The 24,959-nt window shown below is 35.8% G+C and overlaps 1 protein-coding gene across 5 annotated transcripts in view; it reads left to right on the top strand.

Moving 5' to 3' along the window:
- The window catches only part of MTMR2 (myotubularin related protein 2), a 95,335-nt gene that overhangs the window by 4,145 nt on the left and 66,231 nt on the right, over window positions 1-24,959 (top strand). For 2 of the 5 annotated variants that reach the window (XM_081061612.1, XM_081061613.1), the window contains one exon: window positions 5,909-5,979. The exons of 2 other annotated variants lie outside the window; for them this stretch is intronic. The gene's annotated coding sequence lies outside the window, so the exon portion shown is untranslated. Of the gene's footprint in view, window positions 1-5,478; window positions 5,614-5,908; window positions 5,980-24,959 lie in introns of those variants that run through there. One more of the 5 variants, XM_081061614.1, reaches the window with a different exon arrangement.

The raw sequence follows: 24,959 nt of genomic DNA, 5'->3' as shown, positions 1-24,959 counted from the left end.
GCCTTTGGTCACAAAAGAACAATTTCATCCTTTATGTGATACCCAGATAGCAGTTTCCTAATCAGCTATAGTTATGTCATCTTGCATCTGAAAAAAAAAGTAATTTTCTTTGGTGAGTCCTGCTTGGTATTGCCCTGCTTCAGTGAGCTGCTCTTGTATGTCCTGCTATTTATTGTCCATTTTTCAACATGTCCAGCCCCACCGAGAGAGAGTTGTGAAAAAATTCACTTCAGCACAATGGTAACCTGGCTGTATTCCATAATTTTATTCCTGTTGGTCTGTCTCTGATTCTTGACCTATCAAGTGTGACTTACACAGGCTATAGATACTATAATACTGTAGGCTATATGTGCTAGCTGTGGTAGGCCTGAGCCTCAGAATTGTTTAAGTTACATAGCAGAATTGAACACTATATATTGGTATTATTCTGCCTTCTTAATCTGGTACATTTTTCAATTTGTACACTTATAAAATGTACAAATGTACAAAGTAGATTTCTTTGATTACTTTTTGCTATGCATAATCAAATGCTAATACAGCTGATTCTTGAACAACCGTGTGGGTCCACTTATATGTGGAATATTTTCGATAAATGCCTTGACTGTTTTTGAGCTGTAGTTGGGAGTCCGCGGATGTGGAGATCCAACTGTATGCATTGATCTACACCATTTTATATAGGGGACTTGAGCATCCGTGGATTTTGATATCCACCAGGGTTCCTGGAACCAGTCTTCCACAGATACTGACGGACAGCTCAGTTTTGGGGGAGTCAAAGGTTATTTGCAGATTTTTGATTGCATGAGTGTTGGTGCTCCAACATCTGCATTGTTTAAGGGTCAACTGTATAGCGAGTGCCAAATAGCTGCTCAGTGAACATTTGAATAAAGAAACGTTGACTAAATGTTCACTACTTTTCTTATTTGTTTCCACTCAAAAAATTGAAAAGGGTTTCCTTCTGTTGAATTTGTCCTGTAAACTTCAGGTTCAAGCTGAAGTTACTGTTGCATAAAGCCTCTTGATACCCTGAGCTGATTTTATTGGCTGCATGTATCTAGTCCTGTATATCTTCATGATACTATGTTTCCTTAGCCTATCTGCTTTTTCAGCTGCTACTCTTGATTATTTTGTTCTCTTTCTTTCTAATTTGTCAGTCATTTTTATTTGATGTATTTCTTTCATCATTTATATATCGTCTTGCTGTATTATCCTTGCACCACTTGTTTGTCTCAGATTATTTTGGTTTATCAGTTGATTTCTAGTTTATAAATTAATTAGCATTTATTACATTTACATATTATTTACATATTTACATTTAACTTAAATAAGAAATATCCTAAAAAGGACATTTGAAATGGAATGTCTTTCTTAAAATTATCATCATTTGAAAACAGCAAATCCTGGATTTCTGTTTCCATGAAATCCAGGATTTGCTGTTTCCATGAATTTTGGTGTTACTTATAACTTGAAGAGGTAGAATAGATTTTAAGATGTCTAAAACATTTGGTTGCAAGGTCTCATCTCTAGTTTTAGCTTCAAGGTCACTTAGAGATCCGTCGGTAGGAAATGTGCTTTTGGGTTGTTTTTCCAGTAGCGTTGATGGATTTGTGTCCAATCACACATTCTTACATTTCCCTTGTGACTCTTGGTATGTCTTCTGAGGCAGCTGACTGAGATTAGTGGTAGAAACTATAGCTATAGAACAAAATGAAGCTAACAGGTTGAGCCTCCAACCTTGGCCTTATTAATAAGCACCTCGAGTCAGACACTGAACATATCGGTAGCCTAACAATTATTTACTTTGGATTTCATTATTCCAGGGCTCTAAAAGAACTTTAAAGTTTTGTAAGGTAAGATCCAGTCTTACTTTGAACTAATAAGTAATTGTGGTGTAGATTATTTGAAAGAACATTACTTACTAATCAGAAGTATACAAGTTAATATTGAAGCTGAGATTGGGTTTCAGCTACATTTCCTTCTCTCCTTATGCTGTCATCAGTAGTCTTCTATTAATGTAGATCAGTAGTTCCCAGACCGGCAACATCAGCATCCCTTGGGAGTTTGTTAAAAATAAAGACTCCCTGGTCCGACCTCAGATCTAACGGAATCAAAACGTTTGGGGGTGGAGCCCCCAGTTTGTGTTTTAGCAGGCCCTCCAGGTGATCCTGATCCATGCTGCAGTTTGAGAACCACTGCCTTAGATCTTTTACTAGTTGTTGCCTAGTAACTCCATTAATATTAGTTGAAATGGACTAAGCTAAGGTCTGTGTTAGAGCTGCTGTTAGTATAAGCCTATTACTTGAGAGCATTTTTGGTAAAATATTGACTGAAGTAGTGGAAGGTAAAAGTCATCTCTTGTGGATTTATTATGTCTGATTTTTAGGAAATTTCCTGAGGTCTGTTCTTTTTAGCCATGAGTAACACAAATCAAGAATATATGTTTTAGGCTATTTAAAAAAAAAAATCATTGGGTGGGATACATTAGTGGTAACATGCATTTTTAAAAAGTGTTATAAAGAAGTAATTCAGGCTATAAAGCCTGGATTATGCCCAAGGGAAGGAAATAACCCAGATACAGATGTCCAGAAAGTAGTCAGTTTGTTTTGGAAACCTGCCAGGTTAGTGCTATTGTATTCAGAATCACCAGGGCCAAGGTTGCTTGTGATTCAGGAGCTGGTCAGTGGAAATTCTCTAGATTTTAGTATAGGATGTTTTCTCCTTTTAAGGAAATTAGTTTTGAGTAGATAAAGCATTTGCTATCTTTGTGCCTGCTGTATTCTTTAGTTAAATCACTGGATAGGATTAAAAACTATTGAGGGATGATAGTCAAGGATTGGCAGAGATTTTAAAAGCTTATTTTCCACAGGGAGTCAGGTTAAAAATGGAACTATAAAAAAAGGAAAAGATTGGTGCAAGGCTATTAAAGGAACTAGAGAAGATGCCCTCTTAATGAAAATAATAACTTCAGTTCCCTTGCCTATAACTTTATTACACAGAACTAATTGTGCTTATCCCTCTTAATGTGTTTCTATATATGTACCAACATTGCCATCACTATAGACCTCTAATGAGCAAGCTTCATAATTCTTCCCTGCTTAAGTACAATGTACCCATGGCAGTAATCACTGATGAATTTTCATTCTGTTAAAAACTCATACTGGATGTGATTAACTCTTGGGTTCATTAAATACTTTTTAGTCTATATTAAATAAGGGCTGATGCTGTGTTTTCAATACAATAAAAATTAACTTTTAAAATATGTTTTAATCTGTAGACTTCCAAAAACCTAAGTACTGATACTTGGAGAACTCTTCTTTCTTCTTTATTTTTTTAAGTTAGAGTTTAGGTTTAGCAGAGCATACCGTGTTTCCCCGAAAATAAGACCCGGTCTTCTATTAATTTTTACTCCACAGTAGGGCATATTTTTCAGGGGATGTCTTGTTTTTTCATGTACAACAATCTGCATTTATTCATGTACAGTCGTCATCTTCTTCTGGAACATAGTCATTACGTACTAAATGCGTCCATCTGGCTGACGATCTTAACTGGGACTTATTTTTGGGGAAGGTCTTATTTTCGGGGAAACATGGTAACAGAAAGTCCAAGTTAACTGTGGCTTAAAATAGAGATCATTTTATTTTATTTTTCATGCATAAAATCCCCCAAATAGTCAATATAGATTTGATATAGTGGATCTGAAGTATCAAGGACACAGACTCTTTCTAACTTAATGTATCTTACCTTACATTCCAATGTTACCTCATGGACCAAAATTGCTGTTGGAGCTCCAACCATTGCATCTTCATTCTAGTCAAAAGGAAGGAGGAAGGGAAGAAGAAAGTCATGTTCTCTCTCTTTAAAGGATACTTTGTTGAAGTCTGGTGTAGTTTTTGGCCAGAACATGGTCCCATGGCCATACCTAGCCACAAGGGAGGCCCTATAGAATGTGTAGTCTCTTCTGGAATGCCATGTGCTGAGAGCTAAGAGTTGGAGGTTCTGTGTCTAAGAAATAGGAGAGACTGGGTATTGGAGATAATCAGCAACTTCTCCCATGGCATACAAATGAATCATTTTGAAGCAAGGAAGACATTTTCCAGTTGAAGTCTGCAATACTTCACTTAATGCCAGAGACTCTTAGACTTGCAAATGCAATAACCAAAATAGAAAATACATTGAAAGAGAGAAATGCTATATTATAGCAGACCAAAAAAGAATCGTATTTTGGAACACTCCAAACTCTGAGTGTTTTAACTTTTTACCTTTTTTTTTTTTTATATTATCTTGGACCAAATTTTTCTGATCCTAATCTTGGATCCATAAATTAAAAGGAACACATGTGTTAATTACTAGATCTATTCCTAGAACACGCGTATTAATTACCAGATTAATTAAGTGAAAGGCAAGTAGAAATCAAATGAAGAATGAGCAACCATGCTGTTTCCTTTTTTATTCCACTTGAAGAGATCAAGGAATGGCATGGTAGGTAAAGTGGTGGTGATGAGAATGATGACTTACGTTGCTTACTCCTCTGCGGTTTGATGTTCATTTCCAGGCCATGTATCCATGTGTTTTATTTCCCCCAAGGATATTGCATCAGGTTCTACTTAAGTATTTTCTCTCCTTTTAATTATAAAGGTTTGGTCTTCAGAAGGGAAATAAAGCTGGTCATTTTGGACCGTGTTAATTAGCTTTTGCCAATATTTTGTGTTCGTTTCTATATCTTTGACCTAAACATTTGATTGAAAATTCAGAGAAATCAGTGTTTTATGCATTTTTTGTCACCTAACAGAAATATTAATATTTTAAGCATGTAGTGTCAAACCTGAGGAGTTTAATCATTTGGGAGTGAGTAGAAGAGGGTAGAGAAGTCTCTGGATCAGTACAGCATCATTCATCAGGCTCAGAGGGTTTGATAGGCATGAGTCACAAGTATATCCATCTCCTTTCTTCACAGAATTGTCTTTCCTGATAACTGCAAGTGAGCAGTTGTTCAGGTAAGACTTTGTCAGGCGGTTGTACATTATTAGCAAAAGGGTACTAACTTTGGCTGATGATAGGCTAGTGATCACAAGCCTTAATTTTCTTGAGCTGAGCGAAGATGTGCTTAGCATACTTCAAAAACAAGATTTTATATGATACAAATGTCTTGTTACTGGTATTGGATAATATTCTTCAATTATGACCAAAGGAAATACCTAAAAATATAAACACCCAAGATAAGCTTTACTTTTCAAGTAGTATACAGTTGTAATTAATAGTATTAATATTAATAGTCACAATAATAATATAAATAATAACTTTTAATGTTTATTGAGTGCTTGCTATATGCTGGGCATAGTGCTAAATCCCTTAACATGAATTTTCTTATCTGATCCTCATAACTATAAAATAAACAGTATTATTGTTTCCATTTCACAGATGAGAAAACTGAAGATTAGGGTGTGCGGTTTAACATTTGAACCCAAGTCTGTTTAACTCCAGGGTCTCTGTGCTTTAGAGAACTGATCATACCTGAAGATCTGGTGCCCCAGGTCCAGGCCAGTACTTGGTAGACGGCAGTCCCAGGGCAGGTTGATTGGGAGTGACCGCTGCACTGCTGAAGGGGAGAAGAATAAGGTACATTAGTGAATAAAACATTAGTGAGTTCAGAGTGGCCATATTTGGAGAGAATTTTCTGTAACTTTGAATGCTTTTTTCTTCCCACAGAAAATAGGTTGATTTTTTTTCTTTGCTTGATGATTAAGAGGATTGTTTCATTTTCATTCAAAAGAAGCAAGTAAACATGATGCCAGAGTCTCCTCCCACCCCTACCCTCCCTTCCCTACAGGATTTGCAGAGTAATTGAGAATACTTTATTATAGGGTTCCTTAAATATCTGAATTCCCCTAAGTTCCTTTGTGTTTGTTTACAGTTAATGTGTTAAGAGCCATTGACATTTGAAGATCATCAGAAGTGAAGATAAAACATCTCAAATATTATAATGTAAGTGAATGGGAAAATGGAAATGAAAAACGGACAAAGGTTAATATTGACAACAATATTTCTGGAATCCATATATTACCCCAAATGAAATTTATGCACATGAGTAACCAGTAACTTCAAACTTTAGTCCCAGTTCTAAGTCCCAGTCCTTAAAATTCTGTGTTGTTTTCTACCTGGGAAAGCAGTGACTAAGTTTTAGTCATCGGTAATTTTTCCATTAGAATTCTTTGGCTTTTGTGTACTGTTATTTTCCTTTTCCTCTTTAGTACTTTGCAGTTTGACAAAGGCTCATGCTGTATTTAAAATTGTATGTGTTTAAAAAAATATATGTGTGTAGAGACAGGTCCTTGCTTTCCAGCTGCTGAGGTATGTTTTACCCAGTTTTAATTTTATTATTGTTTTTTTGTATGTTTCTTAGCTAAAAATATGGCCAGTTAGCTACCTGGCCTCCTCCCTCCCTTCCCTTCTTTTATTATCCCTTCTTTCCTTCCTTTCCTCTCTTTCTTCCTCTCTGTAAATATTTGTTTAGCATCTACTATGTCTGCACATTATTCTAGATGTAGAATTCCTAAGACCTTGGCGCTGAAACAAATCATGTTATCTTTTTATATAGTTAAGGGCACTAGAGATCATTTAATGTGACTAGGACTTGTATTGTCCTCAAATGTGGCTGGGGATCACCTGCACATTTTAGTCACTTGTGGTGCCTCGTGAACATTCAGCTTCCTAGGTTCCAGCCCAGACATTTTTGAATCACTGAAGGTGGGTCCAAAAACCTTCACTTAAAGTGAAAACCACCGATCAAGATACTTTTGAATTCTAGTCCAACTCTGTAAGTTTGTAGATGGGGGAACAGACCTAGAGAAGTTTAATATTATAACTTACCCAAAGGCACAATAAATGTTAGTCCAGGAAAGGTTGGTATTGTCTCTTCCAAAGTCACAGAGCTATTTAGTGCTAGAAGTGATCCCCGCACACCCAGTTCTAGACTTCTCTAAGTCACATAGTCATTTTTGTTGGGCCTGACATCTTCACTGTGTACATATAAAATCATAACTAATCTATGACTGTTCCTCCCCCCACAAAAAAAAGTAACTAAAAGCACATACTGGTTATGTGCATGAAAAACATGGGCTGTTTCTTCATCTTTAGTCAAATATGTAACTGATTCTGATTTTGAAATCATTGGGTGGAAAAAAAAACACACCTGGTAGTCCAGGGAGAGGAAAAACACTTTTTCTTTTTCCCCATGGCATTATCTGTATTTGGCCTTTATGTTTTATGTTTCTGAGTAGGAGGGATCTGATAACATTTTTTGAATGATGGTAGATTGCATAGTGCTTTGCAAATAGGTGCTTGGTAGACTATAGTATGAACAGTATGTAGTATGAAAACATAGGTAGTATGAAAAATCTTTTTTTCCTTTGGATTTTATAAGATACTATTAGGAGTGATTTTATTTGCTTGGGATAGAATCTGATGCTTTATATACCAAGCCAGAGACCTTAAATCATTGAAGTTATTGTATATTTTTAATACTACACTGTTGTGGTTTATATTCACAATATTTCTGAGGGACTGAAATATTCTAAAGTATTTTCTGAACTATAAGAGTCTGAATTTCATTTAGAGGGTCAAAAAAAGGTGTGAATTGATTTTGGTATCGTGCATATTTTATATTGTATTGTGTATAGTATATTGATAGTTACTGAATTGTAGCTTTACATTAGTAAATGTAGTTATCCAATTTTTTAAAAATACTCTGTAATTCTGAAATTTGCTAGTGAGAGTAACTATAAATTACCCAATTTTGTAGCTATTTTGGGATATGTCTTAATTGTAAGATTTTTAAAAAGTGACATTTTAAAAATCATTCATTTCTGATAAGTTTATTATATTTTGTAATTATAAATTTTCTGTCCATTAATTATTTAAAAATAATTTTTGTAACCACAGACTCAAAATCCTAAATATAATAGGTCTAAAAAGGAACCTTATCTATTAGGTAGTCTAATTCCTTCAGTTTTTATGTTGAGCACTAAAGTTAGGGGCTTGCCTAGGAGTGGAAGGTTTATGAATATTAAAATATATTTGTGAACAAACAATAACAAATATTGTATTTCTATAATGATAGTGTAGAATGCTTTGAAGATTGTAGTGTCACAGAAATATAATGTGTTATGATTACTGCTGTGGGTTTGTGATTTAATTGAAAATGTTTATTATTTAATTTAAAATCTGAAAGAAAAAGCATATGCTTGTCACTTGGTTCTCTTATTTCTAGTGACTGAGATTTTACTGAGTCTCCTTTAAGCACATGGTACTAGAATAGATACTTTGCAGGTTGCCAAAAGTTCTCTTTCACTGTGCTAATCCAATCCAGATCGTCACTTAACATACTCTAAATTACATAAAATACTCAGGATGATACTTTTATATTGGAGGAGTTCTGTCAGCAGTTTTCTAAGAAAAAAACGATTAATGAATGAATAAATGAATGTATTATTTGTCAATGTAATCAAAGTTGCTAATAGTAAACACATTTTGGTGTAGTTTTTATATATTTACAAAGCTGTTTCACCTACATCATCTCAATTATTTCTCATAACAGCCTTGTGAGATAGGTCCTCAGTGGACAGTTGAGTAACTGAAGCTCAGAGAAGTGACACGATTGTCTAGTGTCCCCTGCTTGAGGGGATGGAACTGGAACTTGGACTAAATGCCATGCTGTTTCCACTGCTCAACATAAATTATAACATGGAAGTTTTGAAGCTTCATAGGGTATATGTTTTGCTATTTCAAAGGAATTCTAGATATTGGAAAATTGATGACAGGTTCGTCTTATTCAGCCAGGCTAATTATTCAGTGCATACTTCTCTTTAGAAGTCTGACTCTTTTTGCTACTCTCAAAATACAAGAGATGCAGGCATATTTTAGATAAAAGACTCATTCTCAGCATGACTACCAGTGTGTGCTGCCTAAAATTATTTGAGTATTTAAATGTTTAAAAGAGTAGTGATTATAGTCTTTAGAAGTACATGGTCTGTAGAACTATGTAAACTCAAAAAATATTTAATACTGTGTGATACGATACAGCACAATATAGTGAAAAGTCTTGATTCTTTCTTACTGTGTTTCCCAGAGAATAAGACCTAATTGGCCCATCAGCTCTAATGCGTCTTTTGGAGCAAAAATTAATATAAGACCCAGTATTATATTATATTAGACCTGGTATTACATTATATTATATTATACCTGGTCTTATATTAAAATAAGACTCTTATATTAATTTTTGCTCCAAAAGATGAATAAAGCTCATGGTCTGGCTAGATCTTATTTTCAGGGAAACATGGTAGTCTAGGTTCTTTTGTCCTGAGTCTACTTCTTAACTGTGAGTCTGGATTAGTCACTTGCTTTCTCTGAGCCCGATGCCCTTATCTAGAAAAAGGGTAAAATGATGTCTGCTGTCCCATCTTTACAGGATTGTTGTGAGACCTAAACATAATGATTGATGATGATGACAATAATTGAAAAAAATAGCTAACAGCTATGTAGTGTGGACCATGTGGCACTGTTTTATGTATTTAACACATGTTAATTTAAATTCTATTATTCTCATAGGAATAAATCTTATACCTGTGAGGTATTAGAATTATCTTTATCACCACTTTATAGATGAGGAAACTTAGACGCAGAGCGTTTAAAGTAACTTCCTCAAGGTCACACAGGATGGCTGAACCAGAATTTACCACCAAGCAATCTAGCCCCAGAGTTGGTAATATGTATGGAAGATAATGTGTATGAGAACACTTCTGACATTTGTAAAGGACCACGCTAATGTTAAGTATTAGTACTTTAAAAATTACTTTAAAAGAGACGTTTTCTTCATCCTTATTATGCACATGCAGAAAAAAGACAAAAACAAGAAGATAGTGTTTTTTTATGATTTATGATTTTTGACAACTAATCTGGTAAATTAAATAGTATTCAAAATTGTAAAGGGATAAATAACTGAATGATGCCAGTACTTAGATTTTTAACTTAACCTTTCCAGGCCAGAAGGAGAAAGAAATATTGAATGCTCTTTTGTCCTACTGAATGTTTTAACTCAGTGACTTCAAAACAAAACAAAATAACTGTGTTAACTTCATGTATATGATTTCAAGTTTATGCAGAAAAGTTATGTCCCATTACATTGAAGGGGGAGAAACCACTTAATAGTAATAATTAGTTTTGCTCTGTCTGCAAAAAAAAAAAAAGTATCTATCTAGATAGCCTGAAGAATGGATATTTTACTTTCTCATTTTCATAATGAATTCAGATTTGCATGATGGGATGAGAAAATGAAATGTGAGGTCATTTATCAAGGCATGAATTCCCCATCTGTTTTCTGTATTTGTTTGGGTAAAAGTGTTTGTTGAGCGAATGTTTACTGAATAGGTCAACTTCCCTCTTTCAGTGTTGTCCCTGACCTCACATTTCAATTTGTGATGGAAGTGTTTGTTCCTAAAAGAAAATACAATTTCAGAGTAGTGTGCTTTGAGCTCTAATGATCTGACCAATTTTCAATTTAGTATCACATTTTCTTATTTAAACTGATACATAAATAACTTTTCCCCTCTAGGCTCCTTATGAATCCATCTGAGGTTTCATTTTAGCTTTTATCTGAAATTGAATCAGAGATTTTTTTGAAGGAGTTCTGGGAAACTCTCTTACGAGATTGCTGAGGGTGTTGTGATTGATTGCTGGGACTCAAGTTCCCTCCTACTCTCTAGTTCTTACAGCATCCCTCACGGACACATTCATTTTGGCAAGGATACTTTGGATTTTACCTGTTTTATCTACTTATATTTCCAGATAAGATCTTTGAAGAAGCAATACTCTGCAGAAAAAAAAAAAAGACACGTGTGAACCATTTCCTGTGTTATATACAACCTGTGTTTTTCAGACTTGCTGTTGCATTACCAAATAATATACCCTGACTTTTAGTTTGGGAAATGTAATTGATAGACCTGATATTAAACTAATACAAATTAAACTATACCCAAGGTCACATGTACTTTAGAACCTTGGGGTTTTCCAGACTAAGTGCCAACATGACCCAGCTGTCCCAGATCTCAAATCCCCTTTGTTTGTCTGAAGAATACAACATGTAATCTCTCCTCGCTGTCCATCAGATGCCATGATGATAAGATCATTTATGCCATCTCTTTTATACTTTAGATTAGTTATGTTTAAAAATTCAGTCTTCTCGTGTAGCGTTTTTAAAAATAATTATAAGCTGTACATTAATTTGTTTTTGGGAGTTTTCTATTTTGGCGATCCGCCGAATAGTCTTGACAATAAGTCTTTTGTGTCCAAATGCTTTATACACACTACAGGCCTTTTATTACTTTTTTAAATAAAGTTTTCAACAGAATGACTAATTGCGCGTGCACAGTGCTTATGACACTTAGTCTATTGTGTGAGTATTGAGAGCAAAATTTGCATTCCTAGAACACTTCTTCACAGTCAGAATATAGAGCACATTCTTTTAATGTTCTTGGGCAAACGTGCTATGTATATGCTCAGGACATTACTTACAGGAGAGTAAGCTTTTTAAAAAGAACCTTTTATTCCCGTGGAATACTGAAGAAAAATTCAGTTGGCAGTAGGAGTGAAGCGGTTTACATAAGGCAAGTGATTTAGATCTTATTGTAATGATGGTGGTCAGTAATGATTGTAAATCAAAGAAATGCAGCCCCTCCCAAGTCCTCTGGAGGCGTTTGTTCACCAGAATATGAAAAGATAGGTCACTTCTTTCCAGACTGTTTTGATATAAGAGTGTCTAATGCTGGTATATTTGTCTGTATCTCTAATTTTCAGAAATACCTTTTCACTTTTGCTAGAAATGTTTTTATTGGATTTTGAAATATATGAGAGGTAACAGGAATGTAAATATATTTATGACATCTGTTAGTGCTTGGATTTTATTTTTCTGTTCATTACTGTGAAATACTTCCAAGTATTAGTGTGGTTGATAATAAAGTCACGATAATTCCATTAACCGTCCAGCAAATGAGCAGAGCCAGAGGGGGTCAATGCTTTGCTAATGGTTACATTGAAACATACAGGTGATGAATTTGGTTTTGTGATTGAAGCTTTGGGAGGGTCTTCTGCTTGAATATATCAGAAGTTCTAAGATACAGGCACCCATGTGTTCACTGCAGCACTATTTACAATAGCAAAGGTATGGAAACAACCTAAGTGCCCATCAGTAGATGATTGGATAAAGAAAGCATTACATATATTATACACACAAACACACACAGACACACACACACACAGTGGAATATTACTCTGCCATAGAAAGTGAAATCTTACTATTTGAAACAACATGGATGGACTTAGAGGGTATTACGCTAAGTGAAATAAGTCAGACTGAGAAAGACAATTACCTAAGAAGACAAGAATCTAAAGAACAAAATAAATCCGAAACAGACTCATACCTACAGAGAACAAACTGATGGTTGCCAGATGGAAGAGGGGTTGTGGGGCTGGATGAAAAACGTAAAGGGATTAGGAAGTACAAATTGGTAGTTACAAATAGTCATGAGGATGTAAAGTATAGCATAGGGAATCAAAAAAAAAGTTACATAGGATGTGTGCATGTAAGTGTGTGAGGGTGTGTGTGTATGTGTGTAATACGTATATTTTTAAACCTTGTGTCCCTGATTTTTATACATTGTATTACGTGATTCATCCATTAACTTTTTTTAAGTTTAAAAGTTTGTATATTCAGTTGTCAGATGAGGACATTTTATGTACAGATTTAAGTGAGAAATACTTTTAGGGCCGAGTGCTTTGCTTCATTTTAATTTAACTAATGGATTTCTTCTAAAAAGGAGACCTTTATTTCTGATAATCATCCTGTTTTCCCTTCTGAAGAGGGTACTCTTGTATTTCCAGTGCTATTTTATTTGTTGAACACTTTCTACCAGTTAAGTATTTAGCACTAATTACATTCTATAGATTATGCTTTTTGATCCTTATTACAGTCTTATATGGTGTCATTATAGTATAGGGAAGAATTTAGAGAGATTAAGTAACTTGCTTGAGTTATTATTTGCTGAATGGTGAATCCAAGTCACTGTGACCCTGAAGCTCATGTTTCTGCCACTATGCACTTCTGTTTTGTGTGTTTTCTTCTGAGTTTCCGTTGTATTGTTTACATCTCTTCATTCCCACACTTCATTATTAGGAGATACTTACTTAGTCAGCACCTTCATTCGACTGTAAGTCCCTTGAAGAAAATTGATCTTTTTTTCAGTTCTATCGCTAGTATATAATACGTTGATAATTTTAGTAAATGTCTGTTGAAGAGAGGGCAGGGTATGAAAAAGATTTAGGAAGTACCTACTCCCCAAATGGAGGGGAAGCGTGAGAAGGGCAGAAGGGAATGTGACTAAGAGGATTTTTAGTTGGAGATAAATTCTTAGTCTCCATCCTACCAAGGTAACTGAAGGGAGCTTTAAGGCCTGGGAGTATTTGAAGGTGATAAGTGAACCCCTGCTATGTGGAAACAGATTTCTCTGCCTTTACAGCATTAACAGGAATGTTTGTAAGCTCAATAATATTGAGGCAAGAAGTACTTCTGAAGTAGGTGCCAACGTTCCTCTGTTTAGACATAACTTTTCTAATTTGCAAGTTTTTAGCTTGATTAATTCTCAGGAATAAGTATAACTAAAAAAATCTAACTGAAACAAAAAACTAATAGAAAAGTGGACAGACTTCATCTTATTTAATGATACTATTTTGAAGAGCATATAGAGTAATTCCTACCCCCTACCAATAACTTGTATACTGTTCACCTAAAATACTACACTTTGAAATAGAACTTTTGAGACCAAAAGGGTGGAACATTGCTCTTAGGAATAGTGTAGCATAGGAAAAAGACATTCTGTTATAATAACAGCAGGCCAATAAGTGTGTGGGAATGACTAAGAGATGATGGGATTTCTGTTTCAATCTTGTGGAAAGAAATTTGTCACTGGCTGAGGTAGGGGCATGGCTATTAAAAAAAAAAAAGTTTGGCTAGTGCTGTCCTATCTTATGCCTTTCTTACTACAAAACTAAGTTCTGTTCTTTCATATGTGTGTCTGTGTAGGTTCATTTGGTTATTTTGTGGAACCAGAAGTTAACATTTAAATGATATCGACTTGATTCTTTTTAATTAGGAATAAAGAGAATAATATAGTTTAGGGTAGTATCAGGAGTCAGTGAAAGAGGGGAATTCTAGTGAGAGTGACTTCCCATTTACAGGGGCCATGGTTCTGCAAAGTTATAAATAAATGCATTTGTGAATGTAAATTGTTTATATTCTCATATAATCTTTAACAGCTTTTCATAAGGGTTGATAATAAAAAGTTAGTACATTAGAATAGAATTGCAGTTTACTCTGAGAAGCATTTAAAAAATATTTATGTAACATTTGCTTCTTCTTCTTTTAAATTTTATTGGGGAATACTGGGGAACAGTGTGTTTCTCCAGGGCCCATCAGCTCCAAGTCATTGGACTTCAGTCTAGTTGTGGAGGGCGCAGCTCAGCTCCAAGTTCAGTTGCCATTTTCAATCTTAGTTGCAGGGGGCGCAGCCCACCATCCGATGAGGGAGTTGAACTGGCAACCTTGTTGAGAGCTCCTGCTCTAACCAACTGAGCCATCTGCCACCCTCTAAGAGGTTATTTTGAGCCTCTTGGGAAAAGGAGTCTATAACTGAATAAGTATAAAGAATAATTGATGTTATTAAAAAGAGCATTCCACTGTTAGATTTTGATTAGTTTTGTTGCTTTTGAGAAAATATTTTTATAACAATTTCATTAATTTCTATTATGTGTTTATAATTTTATTTTCATGTAACACACTTAACTAAAATGAATAAAGAGGGCAGGAATTATGTTTTACCTACCCTTGAGGTATTATGATTGTTTTTGTTACAAAGTGCACTTAACTGTCCATTCTGAATCTTATCAATTACTGGCAAGTTATCCCAGGCCTAGGAATTTTTTGTATATTTATGGCTTAGATATTTGAACTTTAGTGGGTTTTTTTGTACCTCCATTAAAGGATTTATAGGAACAGAAGGGAATTATAATTTAATTTGATTTCTTAGTAACAACTCTGATTAAAATTTGGGCAGAAAAGTACCCATACCAAGTAATAAGGAGAACAAAATTTCATAATATTGTAGCTGTGCGAGGCCCTTTTTGGGGGAAAGTTTATGTAGTATTGCTAAGAAATATTGAAGGACAAGTTTTTGAATTACATTTTCAAATGGGACAGTAGTTTGTTTTTGTATATGCAGTGTGTGTGTGTGTGTGTGTGTGTGTGTGTGTGGCGAAAAGTTGGGGGCATTTTGACTATCAAGAGATGAAAGTGATATTAAAAATAGTAAATGCCAGTTTAGCAAATACTTCTTATGTTTAGAACTGTAACCCTTCAATTCACTTGTGAGCCTAGAATTTTATGTCTGCACTCTGAATTATGCAATCTTAACTTTGAACTTGAAGACCATTCTTTATAGCATGTCCACCCCTCAAGTCTTCCTTATGACTTTAATGTCATTGTTGAATTGAATTCTTTGAATGTCATTGAATGTCATCATTCACAAAGCCCTCATTTCCTCAACTCTTCCTGCTCCATTTTAGAGACCACTCTCCTGATAAAAGGTCTTGGACATAGGAGGTGACCCATTTTGTAGCCTGTAATTAAATGGAATATGGATAACGGAGAAGGATTACTTGGTTTGGAATCATAGCGGTGTTTTTAAACTAAACATGTGTTGGGGAAAAAATTATTTTTGGTGGTGGGGGGGGCAGGACTTGGAGGAGGTGGCCTTTAATGATTAAATCAGATCCTATGGAAAGGCTGTCATTTAATTTGAATAGTCATATCACAATTTAAGAAATCTTTACTGTTTGAAATTTCTTGGTGCAACTTATGAAACTAATTGCCATTTTAAAAAGTGTGTTTGGACCATGACCCTGTGAATCTTTATATGTCATCTTTTCATTTGTGTGTCCAAATTTTACCCAGTTTGGCTCTTTCAGAAATGAGATGATGTGATTTTTTTTTTTGACATTTTGTGACTTTTCCATGTCTTTTTTTTATTTGATAATGTCAAATATTTCTTTGATGTTTTCCCTATAAATTAGTTATTCCTCTAAATTATTTTAGTGTAAATAGATCTGACCTACTATTTTATTTCTGTTAATATTATGAACATGTTATAAATACTAATTTCTAAAGAGTTCTGATTTTTATTTGGGCACTTTTCTTGGTAAATAAGCATTTATTGAGTTTATGCATTTTACCAAACTAGAAAACATAAACTTGCTTGAAATCATTTGTAATTTTTTTCTATGAAAGTGCTGAGGGGGACATATATCCAGGAACTCATCTAGGAGGGAGTGGTGTCACCTTACAAGGTCTTTCTGAGAAGATGTCTTATTCCTTAGATAGCCCCGTACATGTTTGTTTTTGCTTTAAACATAAATCATTTTCCACATTTATCACATATCAGTTGCAGGATACTGGCTCTTCCCTCCACTGTTATATGTGTTTATAGATAAAAGAATCTTACATTTAGGCAGCATTTTCATATTATTTTCATTTGGTCTTTATAACTGCCCAGTGAGATAATAAGAGCAAGTGTTTTTATCCTCACTTGATAATATAAAATTGACTCTAAATGACTTTCCATGATTTATGAGACCTAATTTTTCTTTCTCTTCTCGTAGCTTAAACTTACATGTCCTGGTTGGAGTGGGAGAGTAGTTTATCTATGTGTTAGCATTTGCCAGAGTGTCCATTGCATTGTTTTGTCAAGGTGCTTTTAGTATGGTTATATATGACAGTCCACTAATAATGCTTTACTGTAGAAAACCTTTTTTGGTCATGAAATAAAATAATACACAGCATTTACCATGAAAACAGGATCTCTGTTTCTAACAGTGCTTTAATAATTAGAACTGGTTGTTAGAGGGGAAATACGAAATTTCTTTTTCTACAGGTTATTTTGTTTGCTTGTCTTGTTTTGGATAAATTGTATAAATTTTCTCTGACAGAGATGATCTGATTATGGATGATTTAGCTCCTTGGTTCTTTAAGGATCAAGTTGTTAGAGTTGTTTACATTGTTTTGGTGTTTCTGTTTGTCAGGTAATATGCTAAACTCTACATTTATTATTAAATTTTTTATAACTATGTGAACTGTTTCTGTCATATGGTAAGCACTCAGTAAGTATTCACTAAATGGAGGAGTCAGAAAATAAGTAAAACAAAAAGTATGTCAGATGGAAATAAATACTCTAGGCAAAATAAAGGAGGGTGTGACTAGAGAATGGGTTTGGAGTGGTTTGCAATTTTAAATAAAATGGCCAGGGAAATTCACACTCAGAAGGCAAAGTTTGAGCAAAGAAGCTGGAGGTAATGAAGGGAAAACAGGGAAATATTTGTGAGAAGAGAGTTACAGATATAGAAAACCAACGGTGTTAAATAATTCTTGAAGTGGAAACTTGTCTGGTCTGTTTGAGGCACCGGGAGGAGTCCTGTGTGGTTTAAGGGAGCAAAAGGGAGAATGGAAGGTGAGATCAGGGAGGCAGGCCATTTTAGGCCATTTTAAGGACGTTGGCTTTTATTCTGTGTGAGATGGGAAGGTAATGGAAGGTTTTTTGCAGACGAGTGACTACATCAGATGCTTGAAAAGAATGACTGGCTGCTGTGTAAAGAACAGACTGGGTGCAGACACATAGAGATTGGTTTATAAGTAATTGGAATCATCCAGGAGGGAGATTGTATTCGTGGCTGAAGAGGTAGAGAGAAGTGGTTGGATATGGGACATGTTTTGTAGGTGCAGCCAGCAGGGTTTCTGACTGATCAAACATGTGTAATAGAAGCTTCAAAGATGACTCCAAAGTTTTTGGCCCAAGAAAGTTTAGAAGGATAGCATTACCATTTACTAAAATGTTAGAGCTGGTTTTAGGAAGAAGACCAAGAGTTTGGTTTAGGCATATTAGACATCCACCTAGAAGTGTTAAATAAATAAATTACTGCAATCTGGAATTCAAGAAAGAAGTCTGGGATAGTGCTATAAATTTGGGTTCATCAACTTAAAGATGTTCAAGCTATTATTAAGGAGGGGACGTATCCATAATGAAGATAAGAGATTCAAGGCTAGAGAGTTCAGGGGTACTCCAATGTTACCAAGTTAAGAAGATGAGACTCAATCATTACAGGAGACCTGAGAGAAATAGTAGCTAGTGACTAGTGAGGTACCCCTAAGAGTATAGGGTGTTGGAAGCCAGGTATAGGAAGTGTTTCAAAGAGGAACTCTGTCAAATGCTGCTCATAGGTGAGGACTAAGTGTTAACAATTAAGTTTAGCAAAATGGAAGCTCTTAATGACCTTGATAAAAGCATTTTTGCTGGTCTTGTAGAAGTGGGTTCAAGAGAGAATGAGAAGTGAAGAATTGGAAGCATTGAGCACAGACATCTCTTTCAAGGGCTTTGGTTATATAAATAAGCTCAGAGAAATGAGGTGGTATTTGGAGAGATTAAATTGAGAGAAATAATAGCATGTTTGGATGTTGGTTGGAATGATAGAGTAGAGAGGGAAAATTTTATGATGTAGGAACCAGAGGGAAGAACTGCTGGAGAGATTTTCTTGTGTAGATGAGAAGAGATGAAGTTTAGTGAAGGAGCTGGCTTTAAGTGGGAGTGTGGACGGTTTCTAGAAGAATGGAAAAGTATATGAACTAGGGAAATGTGGTGTGATTGCTGGCAGTGTTAAGGGCCTAGATGAAGTAAGTGATCATGAATTCAAAATAAGCTTGGGCCATATGGGTGTGTTTTTCTCAAGACTATTCAGCTATGTCGATGCGGGTCTGGAGTGGACAGAGTGGGCTTTAACTAGCATTTGGGTGTTGCTAGGTAAGTTTGATGAGGCAAGCCAGGGCAAGGGACTGATTGTAATGATAGGCCCTGAGATTTAATAAGTTGGGGAAAGAGAGAAGTGAGGATATAAAATAGTGAGAGACAATGAAAGGTAGTAGAACCTTGGAGATCTTGGTGGGATTGAACAATTAAAGATGTTGGCTGGTGTACTAACGAGAATGCGTTGGTAGCCAGACAGTAGAATGTTTGAAATGTAAATTAAGGAGGGCTTACAGTTCATTGGTAATGCCAGTGTTTAGGAGATGGTCATGATCTGAGGTAGAGCTGAGCACAAGGTCATTGGAGCCTAGGAGGTCAAGGAGCTGAGAGGCCAGGGTGTTGGCTGCTCATTTATATGGATATTGAAATCATTAAGCATTCTGGCAGTTGTATTAATATTAGAAAGAATGATGGCCAACCTGAAGCAAATTCTTCAAAGAATGAGGGAGAGAGACTTAGAGATTGGTAGATGACTTTAAGGAGGGGTAGTAGGTAGTATAGTTTGATGACATGAGATTGAATGCTTGGGGGTTTTAGAACCAAAAAGCAAGAATATCTGAAGAGTGGTAATGAGAAACAAGGTCCAATTTCCAGACTCAGTGGTTGGAGAGGGGTATATGAGAGGAAATGAGGACTTATTTTTCCATTTGAAAGACCCGTAGGGAGAGCAGTGTCTTCGGGGAAAAACCAAGCTTTAGTTAGAGAAAAAGGTAAAGAGACCATTTAAGAAATGAGAGAGTAGAGGAAGCACAGTAGTTTGGGGTGGGGGATGATGAATATCAGATGGGATCAGAAGAAGGGTTAGTGTCTGGTAGTTTTGACTTCTTCTGGGAACTGTTGAAAAGAGAGAGAAAGGGTGTAATGAAGTTAGTCCTTACAGTTTTTAAGTTGGAGTGTGGTGAGACTGTGAGTGTTGAGGGGGAGGTGAGGGGAGGTCCTGTAAGGATCACTCACAGTTTCGGGGTCTCCTCTTCACTTTTGCCAGTAGTGTTGAGGGGGGTGTTGGGAAGAGATGGAGGGACAGTCATACTCTTCCAGAGGACTTGGATTCTGATGTCCTTTCTTCTGCTGTTGGAGGCTGGGTGCTGGGAGGGAATGAGTGGTCTTGATTGGAACACAAGGAGCTGAATAAATGACCATTTATATGAGGTAGATCTTATCATCTCCATTTTATACATAAAGAAACTGAGTCTCAGAGAGGTAGAACATCCTACCCAAGGTCACATGGCTATGAGTAGTGCAGTAAAAGAAAATGAAGTAGGCTTAAACAGTGAAATAGATGAGGAGTCAAGGAACAGTAACATTCTATGAGGTATCAGATTGTCACTAGAGCCTTATCTTCATTTACATACAGATCCTACAATATCACTTGGATTCATACTGAATTCTAAATGGGGGATTTAATTAACCATCCAGTCTTCTCATATAGAATGTATTCTTTGTGTTCGTTGTCCAGAAACTTTTTTAGAATTATAGGAAACAAGCCTAAATTTACTGCTTGCTGGTAGTCCTATCCTTAACGCACGTCTAAATCAAGTTCAGCTTTATCTTCTCCAGGGACTATTCCCTAATTGTTCTCAACTGAAGTTGATACACATTCAGTGAGCTTATGTGATAGAAATATTGGTGTGTGTGTAGGTACAGGCACGTGCATACATGTGTTTCATCTCCCCACTTAGATAATAAGCCCCCTGAGGGTATTTCTCCTTTTGATTCTTTACTCCGTCAGCAGCAATGTGATTTAGTCAGAAGGGACCTGCTTCTGTAGCTGGCTCTACCACTAATTTGATATTCTATTTCACACCATTCACTTCATTTCTCTGGGCTGTACTTTATAAATGAGGGAGCTTCACTAGAATGATCTCAGAAGTCCTTGACTTCTAAGTAAATTATATAATCTATAATTCACTGGCTGGCTATCACAATAGTTGGATAACTAATGCCTATACTTGCATTTGAAAGGAACAATTTAGAAATACTACTTGGTGTCATTCTAGTTACTTACCATACAGCTTAGTGGCATTATAAGGTGTGGGCTGTAGTCAAGCAGGATCAGAGTGAGAAGTAGGGCTGGAGAGAGAAGGTGGGACCAGATGGGACTACCGTACTAGCAAGTATTTGTGAATACTTGGGACTGAGAAGATTAAAGATATGTTTGAAAATCATTTGCACAGAAGTGATAGCTGAAGCTGTGGGAAAGAGACTAAATACTAAGTACAGATGGACTGAGTTTCAGGGAGAGACTGAGTACAGAGAACAGAGCTTTTAAGAGAATCTATATTTAGAGGGCAACTGGAAGAAAAGAACTAGAGAAGGAGAAAGTATAAAGAAAACCAGTAAGTTTTAATGACAGTGGAAGTTTAGAGAGAAAAGAATCCCGAGAAGGAGGCAGTGAGAGTAGTATGAAACATTGCAGAGAGGTTAAGGAGGGCAGGAACTGGAAGAAAAGAACTCTGGGTGTGTTCCTGAGGTCATTAATGACAGCCAGGAAACAGTATCAATATAGTAATTGTAACTGAAGGTAGATTTCAATATGTGTTATTAATGATTCTGACATAGATGAGCAACGCACATTGAATTTCTCCTAAATGTCCAGTGTACACACACACACATCCTCCCAGAGGAGACTGGATGGTACAGGATGAAGAGCACAAGAGGAAGGACTGACCTTGAACATGAGAAGGGACATGCTATTATCTAAGACAGGAATAAAGAGTGGGTTTGGATATAGATAAATATACTGAGAGCAGCAAGAGGTTGAGGCAGTCCATGCCTCATTACCTCAGTTTTTTTCCATTCATATCAGATCACTGTTTATAAAACATGATATAGACTGTGTTGATATAATAATTGATTTAACATCTTATCAATAAATCCATTGGATTTTTCTCTTATTTCCCTTGACTGCTCTGTAGCATTACATGCTGTTGGCTACCTATTTTGAAACATTTTTCTTGGTTTTCACTAAATGTTGCTCATGATTTTTCCATCTCTCTGACCATTTTTTGCTACACGGCTACCTGCAGTCTCTATTTTATTAAAATGAATATAGTTTCATGCAGTACATCTCACTTCTCTTCTTGCTTTATCCTGTTCCCGGGCTACATGATTCAGTCTTACAGATTTAGCTGTCACCTAGCTATAACCTCTCCAGGGAATGTCAAAACTGGTAAAGTTTTGTATTTCTACTTACTTGATGAACACATCCACGTGGATATTTTGCAAGAACCTCAAATTCAACAATAGTAAAATCTATTGCATATTTCAACAGACCCGTTCAAACTTGTTTTCTTATGTATTTCCTATCTTTGTCATTATGTGGCCTATTTCAATTGTCGGTTAAGTGACCTAATGCAATAACCTATTAATTAATCTAACTTCCTTTAGAATTTTTCCCCCAATCGATTCTCTGTAACTCCAGCAGAATATATAACACTTCTGCTCAGAAATGTTTGATGGCTTCCTGTTGCCTACAGAATATAATCTAAACTCTTATCATGGTACCCAGGTTTCTTTGTAGAACATAGATCAGCCTTTCTTTCCTCCACCCCTGCTGTGATTCACAAAGCCCAGTCATATTGGTTTCCACAAATAATCTACTTACGTTCTTCTCTGTCTGGAATGTTTTCGCTCTTCCACTGTACCTTGAAATCCTGCTAATAGGCCAGTGTCCATCAAAAATAACACCTTTTGCAAGTCTGAATCCAGCAGTATAATTTGGACAAGTATGAATCCAATCTTTCCCAGTCACATCCAATCTTTTCCTCTTCTATCCTCCTACAGTAGTTTTTAAACCACGCATAGCGTTCATCACAGTCAGATTTGTAGATAGTTAAATAGGAGTCGGCCTCTCCCATGAGGCTGTAATTTGGGAACAGATTGAATATTGCTGTATCACATGTATCTTCACAGTGCCACTCATCTGACACAGTGTAAGCAGTAAATCAGCATTGCTTGATTGAATGAATGAATGAACGAAACAACAAATGAACGAATGAATGATCAAGTAAAATCTAAAATCCTTTGGCCTTCTAGAGCATGGGGTGCTGCACGTTTCCCTGTGAGTGCCTTGATGCTACCTCAGTCTTAAAAATTCCAAGATAGAACCAGTCAGCTTTTCAAACTACCTACTTTCCTTTGTTGCTGTCTGATTTGGCACACTGGTTTCTCAGGCAACAAGACTTGGGATCATATCATACTTAGTCCCTGCTTTCCCTTTCTTATCATGTCAAGCCAGTTGCCAAGTTCTATTGATTGAATCTCCAGTGTCCCTTGCATCCACTCATTTCATTGTTACTGCAAGTTTAAGCCCTTACTACTTCTGATTTGAGGAGGTCATTTAATAGTTTCTTAACATATTTCTTGCTTCTATCTTGCATTCTTTGACCTATTGTTAAAATAATCTTCCTAAAGCACAGAACCTTTGAGTACTTCTGATTGTGTGTTAAAAGTACCCTGTGCTCCAACCAAAATGGTGTACCTGTTGCAATAGCTTTAATGTGCCTTGAATTTTCCACTTATTTTTTTCCATGCTCTTCATTTGCTTAGTGAAATTGTTGAGAAAGTATTGAACCTCTTCTATATTCTGGCTAACCGCAATCATCATCTCTTTCTCAAAATCTTTCTTAAGCCTGTAAATTAAAGCTGTATATGAACTTTTCAATTTTCAAAACTTTATTTTTCTGTCATTCATTTTTAATATTCTACATTGTGTTGTGTTTTTCGTGTTTTCGTGTATTCTGTTAAAGTACGTAGGAGTGAACGCTCACTAGAGGCAGCAATCCTGTGTTAATTATTTATCTCTGTTTCTCTAGGAGTTCCTAGGACACTACTGTGTCCTTGCATATAGTAGGTTTTCAAGAGTATTAGTTAAATTAAACTGAGATTATGGGGTAACTAAAATAATGTGCTAATGAAGGGAGATAAGAATTGATAGTATCACAACTGAGAAAAAGACCATTATTTCTTTTTACAATCAGGTCATTAGTAATTATAGAAAGAGCCATTTCAGGAGATTGATAGAAGCAGAAGCCAGATTGCAAGGGATTAAACAGCGAGTGGGTACTGAGGAAATGGAGCCAGTGAGGATAGATAATTTGCTGTGAGGTGGAAGATGGCTAAACTCTTAAGAAATGGAACATGGCCTGCAGATTTGGAAAGAGCCTTGTGAAGGAAAACCACATGTAGTGTTTGAAAGAAAAATGAGTGTGCTGTCTGAAATGCAAGTGCCAAGTTTACGCCAAGTCATGTGTTTTCGTTTTCCACCTTGGCAGAGGAGAAGTTCTCCAAATGAGTCAGGCCACTGAAGCTAATAGTGAGTTCCAGTGAACTGAGGTCACAAGGTTAGAGTAAGTGTGCAAATCACAGACTGTGAAGCCTTGTAAACAACTCCGTCGGGCACAGGCAAGGGTCATTCATGTTCACAAGTCGGTTGAGTGTATATTCCTATGTTCCAGTGCAATCTGATGAAATTATTTGGTGAGAAGAGTTACTCAGCCAGCCGTGTGTATTTTTCTAGGGGAGTGGTCTCACCCCTTAAATATTACAGGTATGTTCTGAAATGTAAGACATTTGAAATAGAATCATTACTTAGCTAAGTTAGAATATTTTTCAAATGTATTTTAAAAGATGGATGTAGTTTCTGGTAAAATCACTTACTATGAAAACAATGAAAATATTTAAAGAAATTGTGGCTTATATTTCTTGATAGGATGTCGTTTATATTTATCTATAAGCAGGGGTGTTGTATTTTCACAGTGATAGTCCAGAGCTCCTGAAATCAGTGTAGCTATTGGATTTAATTTTCCTTTGACTCTATTGTGCACAAATATTCTCTTAAAGACTTTATTGTAAGAAACACAATATTGGAATATTTCTATTTAGTCTTTGACTCTTCATATTCAAGACTAAAGTGGTGATTATCTAATTAGAAAGTATATAAACACAAACACATACATACACATATACTTTTTGGACAGTTAATTTAACTTTTCACTATTTGTGTAGGTACTG

Source organism: Rhinolophus hipposideros (assembly GCF_964194185.1).
Source record: "Rhinolophus hipposideros genome assembly, chromosome: 10".
Taxonomy (NCBI): domain Eukaryota; kingdom Metazoa; phylum Chordata; class Mammalia; order Chiroptera; family Rhinolophidae; genus Rhinolophus; species Rhinolophus hipposideros.
This window is presented reverse-complemented; position numbering and strand designations above follow the sequence as displayed.